Here is a 7,828-nt window from a genome sequence, read left to right as displayed (position 1 = left end):
CAGGTGTTCTAATGACCTAATTAGCATAATTAAGTCAAAAAGGGGGGTGTTGCTGACCCTAGTTAGATGAGCATGGTTGCACACAGGTCACTTAATGAGGTTAGAAAGTGGTGTGTAGGAGTGTGAGAGAGTGGTGTTTTGATATGTCTTGTTTTGTCTTGTCTTTTTCTCACGCTAAAGGTGCGTGTGTGATACACACTTGTCATGCGTAGGATTTTGTGGAGTGCAATGGTTGCACACAGGTCACTATGTTGCTTCTAACTTGGGTTAGAAGGCGTTATGCGTGGGCGTTTTGTTGAGTCAATTAGGGTTGTAGGTGACACCTGGCTACGGTCTTGTGGTCAAAAGGTGTTGGTTTGAGGGATATTAGACCGCATACTTTTGTGGTGTGAAACAAGCGTGAGTTCGGTAACCTCCCTCTCTGTGGGAGTGTAACAAAAACGTTGTTTTGTTATGCGTGGGCGTTTTGTTGAGTCAATTAGGGTTGTAGGTGACACCTGGCTTGCGTGTGTGATAGGAGGTGTCTTGTCATGCGTAGGATTTTGTGGAGTGCAATGGTTGCACACAGGTCACTATGTTGTTTCTAACTTGGGTTAGAAGGCGTTATGCGTGGGCGTTTTGTTGAGTCAATTAGGGTTGTAGGTGACACCTGGCTACGGTCTTGTGGTCAAAAGGTGTTGGTTTGAGGGATATTAGACCGCATACTTTTGTGGTGTGAAACAAGCGTGAGTTCGGTAACCTCCCCCTCTTTAGCGAGCATTAGATGGGAAAGTGAGCGTGGGAGTGTAACAAAAACGTTGTTTTGTTATGCGTGGGCGTTTTGTTGAGTCAATTAGGGTTGTAGGTGACACCTGGCTTGCGTGTGTGATAGGAGGTGTCTTGTCATGCGTAGGATTTTGTGGAGTGCAATGGTTGCACACAGGTCACTATGTTGCTTCTAACTTGGGTTAGAAGGCGTTATGCGTGGGCGTTTTGTTGAGTCAATTAGGGTTGTAGGTGACACCTGGCTACGGTCTTGTGGTCAAAAGGTGTTGGTTTGAGGGATATTAGACCGCATACTTTTGTGGTGTGAAACAAGCGTGAGTTCGGTAACCTCCCCCTCTTTAGCGAGCATTAGATGGGAAAGTGAGCGTGGGAGTGTAACAAAAACGTTGTTTTGTTATGCGTGGGCGTTTTGTTGATTCAATTAGGGTTGTAGGTGACACCTGTTAGTGTAACCTGCCTACGGTCTTGTGGTCAAAATGGTGACTGTGGTGGTGGTTCCTAACAGAACAAAACCAAATGAGGTCGTCTATTTAGTCAAATACGTTTTTCTTTAATCATATTTGAAAATTTATTCTCATGCGTTTATAGAAAGAGAAAACGGTTACCTTCTAAGTTTTCAAAAAATGTATGTGTTAAGGAGAAATGTGGAAAGTAGTTCAGTTTTAGAAAACTATTTGAGTTGAGCGAACCATCTAGAATCGTCGTGTGAACCCTCCGGTAATTCAAAGCTAAAGTAAAGTTGTGTTAACTTACGTTCCATCCGAATTCGATTTGTGCGAGATTATCAAATTGATAAAAATTAAAATACTTTACCAAGTGTAAAGTAAAGTTGTGTGAACTGTGAACTACCCAGATTTGTGTTGTGTAAACTTATCAAATTGATAAAACATAAAATACTTTACAGTAAAAGTAAAGTATAACAAAGTGAAAAGTACAAGTAACAATACAATACTTCCAAAAAAAGAAAAAAACCAAAACAAAAAAAAATGAATAAGTATTGTGGAAAGTGCAACATTACCCTATCGGGTAACATTTCGTGGGCTCATCATCTGCGAACGGAGCAACACAAGAAGAATGTTGTTGAACCAGTGGATTCAAGGATAAAAAAAATCAGTTCTGGATTTCAAGGAAGGATTGTTCACTACTTATATGAAAACACCAACAATGATGTAATTTATCCAACACAATTTATGGAGGAAGCAGGAGAAGCTTTTCTACCTCACTTGTATCCATTGTTGGAAAGTTATGCATCGGTGAAAATAAGTTTTGAACTTTTTGGAGAGTACGGACTTTTGAAGGAAGAAAAGGAATGTATTGAAATAAAGTCATTTCAAAGTAAGATGACAATAATTAGTGCCTATTCGAACATTGAAAATGAATATAAGGAGCACATGGAAAAAATTTTGGCGAGGATGGAAGAATTCCAAGAAAGGGATAGTGGATGGACTTTGCTTCATCTCACTCGATTGGAGATGAATATTAATCAATATTCACCCTTAAGAGGATCATCTTATATAAAACTACCCTCTTGTTTAGAAGGAAAAAAAGCAATTATAAATGTGAAAAACACAAATGATGAATATTGTTTTAAATGGAGCTTAATCGCAGCATTAAGTAAACTAAATAAGAATGCGAACAGATGCACAAGCTATAAAGTGAATATAAATGATGAAGTAATTCAAGTCAATGGGATCACACTAAATTTCACTGGATTGCAATTTCCACTAAAGCCTGCGGATATATCGAAATTTATGGAAATAAATAAAAACATAAATATTACACTTTTTGGATTCGACGATGGAGTTATATTCGGGCCCATATTTTACTCTCCTGAAGTGAGGAGAAATCATATAAATATGTTGATACTGGAGGAAGGATGTAAAGCACACTATACTTGGATAAAAAATCTCTCAAAGTAAGTTGTTTTATCATTTTATCATTATTATATCTTTTACCTGTTTTTGTTTTTAAATTACAAAATATTTATTAGCTTTCATACTTAAAAAAATTTTTTTTTTCTTGTGTTTATCTTTTTTTAGTTTGGTTTCCTCTCAAGTTTCGAGAGACAAATCAAAAAAATGGTTCTGCCAAATTTGCTTAAATTATTCATTGAGTGAAGATGCTGCCAACCGGCATTCAGAAGTCTGTGGGAAAAAAATCTCGCGTTTACCCAACATGAAGGATGCCACTTTACGGTATACAAATGTTCAAAAGGAAGTGATGGTCCCATTCACAGTTTACGCTGACTTTGAATGCATCCTTCAACCAATTAATAAAAACGAAACATTAAATTTAAATATAATATAAATATAATATAAATAAATATACATAGACCTGTTTCATATGCATACTATATAAAGTGTGCACATGATAACAGTTTAGATAAGTTTGTCTTAGAAACTGTATTTAACTCGGGAATGAATTTCCTGTTATCACTAATAGAAAATTTAAGTTTTATATATGAAAACTATATTTCAAAATCTGTTTCTTTAATAATGTCAGATGTTGAAGAAGATGATTTCCAAAAATCTAATAATTGTCATATATGCAACACTCCTCTTTTATTAGACAGAGTTAGGGATCACTGTCACTTCACAGGAAAATTAAGGGGGGCAGCACATAATGAGTGTAATTTAAAATATACAGTTCCAAAATTTATTCCTTTTTTCTTCCACAATTTCATTTTATTGCGACGAAAGGGTGTATTTCCATATGAATATTTAGATTCAGTTGAGAAATTAAAAGAAAGTAAATTACCTCCTAGAGAAGCTCTTTATTGTTCCTTAACCGAAAATGAATGTTCAGTTGAAAATTATACTCACGCACAAAAGGTATGGAATGAGTTTTCTTGTAATAATCTTAAAGATTATTTAGAATTATATTTAAAAACAGATGTTTTATTAATGTCTGATGTCTTTGAAAACTTTCGAAGACTTTGTAGTAAAATTTATTCACTTGATCCAGCACATTTTTTCACTACACCAGGATTATCATGGGAAGCTATGTTAAAATGTACTAAAATTGAATTAGATTTATTAACTGATATAGATCAGTATAAATTTATTCAAAGTGGTATTCGTGGTGGCTTAGTTCAATGTACATGTAGATATGCTAAAGCAAATAATAAATATGTTGAGAATTTTGATAGTACTCAAAAATCATCATATTTGATTTATTTGGATGCAAATAATTTATATGGTTGGGCTATGTCACAATCTTTACCATATGGAGGTTTTGAATGGATTTCAAGGGGGGAACTTGATAGTATAAACTTTGCTGAGATTGCAGATGATAGTGAATATGGATACATTTTTGAGGTAGATTTAAAATATCCTTTAAAATTGCACGATAAACATAATGACCTTCCATTTTGTTGTAATAATCAGTTACCAACAAAGTCAGACAAAATAAAAAAATTAATTGCTGATTTAAGGGATAAAGAAAAATATATAATTCATTATAAAAATATTCAACAGTGTATAGAAAATGGATTAATTCTAACAAAAATTCATAGAGGTCTTCGCTTCTTTCAGAAACCTTGGCTAAAAACATATATTGATTTGAATACATTCCATAGAACTAATGCAAAAAATACATTTGAAAAAGATTTTTTTAAACTTTTAAATAATGCTGTCTACGGTAAAACGATGGAAAATGTCGATAAGCGCGTTAATATTAAATTAATTACTGAATGGGAAAGTGCTTCACCATCCGATTCTTCTGGTCCAAAAAGGCATTGTGGTAGATCTCTTATTTCAAAGTCAAACTTCCATAGTGTCAAACAGTTTTCAGAAAACTTCTTTGCCTTTCAAATGAAATGATTAAATGTGTTGTACAACAAACCTTTATATTTAGGTTTCGCTGTATTAGATTTATCGAAATGGAAAATGTATGATTTTCATTATAATTATATCAAACCTAAATACAATGAAAATGTTCAATTAAATTATATGGATACAGATTCTTTTATATATACCATTAACACTGAAGATTTTTATAAAGATATTCAGAATGATGTTGAGATGAAGTTTGATACATCAGATTATTCTGATGAATTATTTAATCTCTATAATTTTCCTAAAGCTAATAAAAAAAGGTTGGGTTTTTTTAAAGATGAACTCAATGGAAGACCTATGACTGAATTTGTTGGTTTGAGATCAAAAATGTATGCCTTTAAAACATCTAATAGTAATGACAGCTCTGAAAAAACAGTGAAAAAATCAAAGGGTGTTAAAAGAAGTGCAATAGATCAATTAACTTTTAATAGTTTTAAAAAATGTTTGTTTTCGGAAGAGGAAGTGGTAGGCTCTATGTCAATGATTAGATCTAAAAATCATCTTTTATCAACAATTAAGTGTAAAAAAGTAGTTCTCAGTCATAAAGACACAAAGGTTCTTATACAAGACAATAAAATTAATACACTACAATATGGCCATTATAAAATAGATGAAAAAAGATTAGAAAATAAACTTAATGAAATGGATTCAAATATTTATGTTTATGAACAAAGAATAAAAGAAATAGAGAATTGTTCTAATAGAAATAATTATCAAGAGAATGAAATAGAAAAATTTCACAAAAATATATATGAATGTGAATTTGAAATGTTTTGTACAGAATTAGAATTAAGTTTACTAAATGATAAAAAAAAATGAATAAATGTACTCTATAATTGTAAATAAGACAGAACAAACAACGCTTTTTTATTTAAAGGGTAAAATGTAAGGTAATGTATAAACCAAATATTACAATTCACAATATTATTATTATAAAATATTTATTTAACAGAACAAACATCGCTTTTACTTACAGGGTAATGTTAAAATTTGTGAGAATTAACAGAACATGAAAATTTGAATTTAACAGAAGAATTACAATATTTTCTTTGAATTACATTCAATTTGCTTACTTTCTTCTATATTTAGTGGTACAGTTTGTTTATAGTTATCTATACCACCCTGTAATCTATATACTTTATTGTCATCATTACTTAAAGGAATTGATTTAATGTATTTATCATTATCTTCATCTAAATTAAACGGTATAGTTTGAACATAGTTATCTATACCACCCTCAACAAAAATAGTTTCATCCTCACTAGATGATCTTGGAATACATGGTTCCGGATTTTCATCATCATAAAGGATTGTATCATGGTCATCATCATCATCATCGTCATCACCATACAAATTATGAGAAAATTTGCCATCCTCTTTTTTATTAATGTTTTGGAGTTCTGAAAATATAAATATTTTACTATATATATATATACAAATATTATTTTATATGTATTTAACCAACCTTTTTGAGCTCCATCCGAAATATTATTTTCAACTTTTTTATTTATGTTTTGGAGTTCTGAAAATATATATATATATATATATATATTAGTATATAAAACAAGGAAGAACGCTATAGTCGAGTACCTCGACTATCAGATACCCGTTACTCAGCTATATGGAGATATGCAAGCAGCAAAGCGAGATTAAAATGCGCCACCTACCGGCGGTATACAGATTAAAGCGTTATGGGCGTTAGAGTGGGTGTGGCAAATTTTTTTTTGGATCAATCGATAGGTATCGACGAGACCAATACATTTCAGTTAAAATTTTTTATCTAGCATGAAAATTGTGGGCGTCACAGGTTTTCGCGGTTTGTGGGCGTTAAAGTGGGCGTGGCAAACTTTTTGTTGGGTCAATCGATAGGTATTGATGAGAACAATACATTTCAGTTAAAATTTTTATTCTAGCATCAAAACTGTAGGAGCCACAGTTTTGGGCGGTTTGTGGGCGTTAGAGTGGTGCGCTGCGTAAGAAGCTCAGGAATCTGCACGCCAAATCTCAATAGCCTAGCTCCCATAGTTTCCGAGATCTCAGCGTTCATCCGGACGGACAGACAGACGGACAGACGGACATGGCTAGATCGACTCGGCTAGTGATCCTGATCAAGAATATATATACTTTGTGGGGTCGGAAACGTTTCCTTCTGCCTGTTACATACTTTCCGACGAATCTAGTATACCCTTTTACTCTACGAGTAACGGGTATAATTATATATATATATATATATATATTAAACTCACCTTTTTTTAATTTACTCGAATTATTATTTTCATCTTCTATTTTTATATTCTGTAAAAACAAACATATTTCCCTACTCAATCAGATTATGATATAATATCACTATTAGTTATTTTGAAATCGTTAATATCGTTAATTGGTATTTTATCTGTACTAATCTGACTTTCTTTTTTATTTAAATATTCAACCATCATTTGAGCTGCTAAATTTCTCTTTCTTAAATATATTCCATTAATTCTTTCTGCTTCATCGATTTCAATTTCATGGATTTGTGGACCGTCACTAAGATAACCTGTTTCTTCTACTTCTATCTCTTCTCTTTTACTCTCTTGTTTGGAGAGAAGATCAGCATCCTTTGATATTTTTTCATAGACAATCCTATCTTTTCGTCTCTCTGCAATAATTACTGTTTGGGATAAAACTTCTGAAAATTCAAAACAATTTATTCTTAAAGTTGCTAAGGGGGTATAAGTATTGCGTTTAGATTTTTGGTGGCGGTGGCGATTAGATAAATATTTTAAATTCATACGCTTAGATTTACTTAAACTTCGCCTAGAATGTGTTCTTCTATATATATTATTGTAATGACATTTAACTCCTACTGTAGCAGTTTTGTATTGGATGGTAAAGAATCTGTTTAGACCCCTTCTTCCCAAATCCATATGCCCTCCTATTCTCCTTTCATTTTCAACTAATTTTTGCTTAAAATTCTCAATTATACCTCTCTTTGTGAATTCGATTTGAGAGTTGTGTATGTTTTCAGTGCTTTTTAATTTATGAGTAGTGTTCCTTTTTATTGGAACCCGACTTACACTTTCAAATTCTGTATCACTATCACTGATCCCCAACACTAATTCTTGTGACGTATTACTAAATGTTGGTGCTCGACTTACGTTTTCAAATTCTCTCTCACTATCAATTATACCCATATCAATTTTTTCTGATTTTTCTTCTCCTATGGTTTTATTTTCTATGTGATCAAC

The 7,828-nt window shown here is 32.4% G+C and overlaps 1 long non-coding RNA gene across 1 annotated transcript; it reads right to left on the bottom strand.

Moving 5' to 3' along the window:
- Window positions 1-5,843: 5,843 nt before the first annotated feature.
- LOC139354676 (uncharacterized) lies at window positions 5,844-7,100 on the bottom strand. Its single transcript, XR_011605575.1, has 3 exons — window positions 6,848-7,100; window positions 6,067-6,123; window positions 5,844-6,001 (listed from the first exon to the last, which is right to left on the bottom strand). It is a non-coding gene; the product is annotated as an uncharacterized lncRNA (long non-coding RNA).
- Window positions 7,101-7,828: the final 728 nt, after the last annotated feature.

Source organism: Drosophila suzukii, unplaced genomic scaffold, assembly GCF_043229965.1.
Source record: "Drosophila suzukii unplaced genomic scaffold, CBGP_Dsuzu_IsoJpt1.0 scf_13, whole genome shotgun sequence".
Lineage (NCBI taxonomy): Eukaryota > Metazoa > Arthropoda > Insecta > Diptera > Drosophilidae > Drosophila > Drosophila suzukii.
The sequence above is the reverse complement of the archived record's forward strand: the minus strand, read 5'-3'. Positions and strand labels throughout refer to the sequence as shown.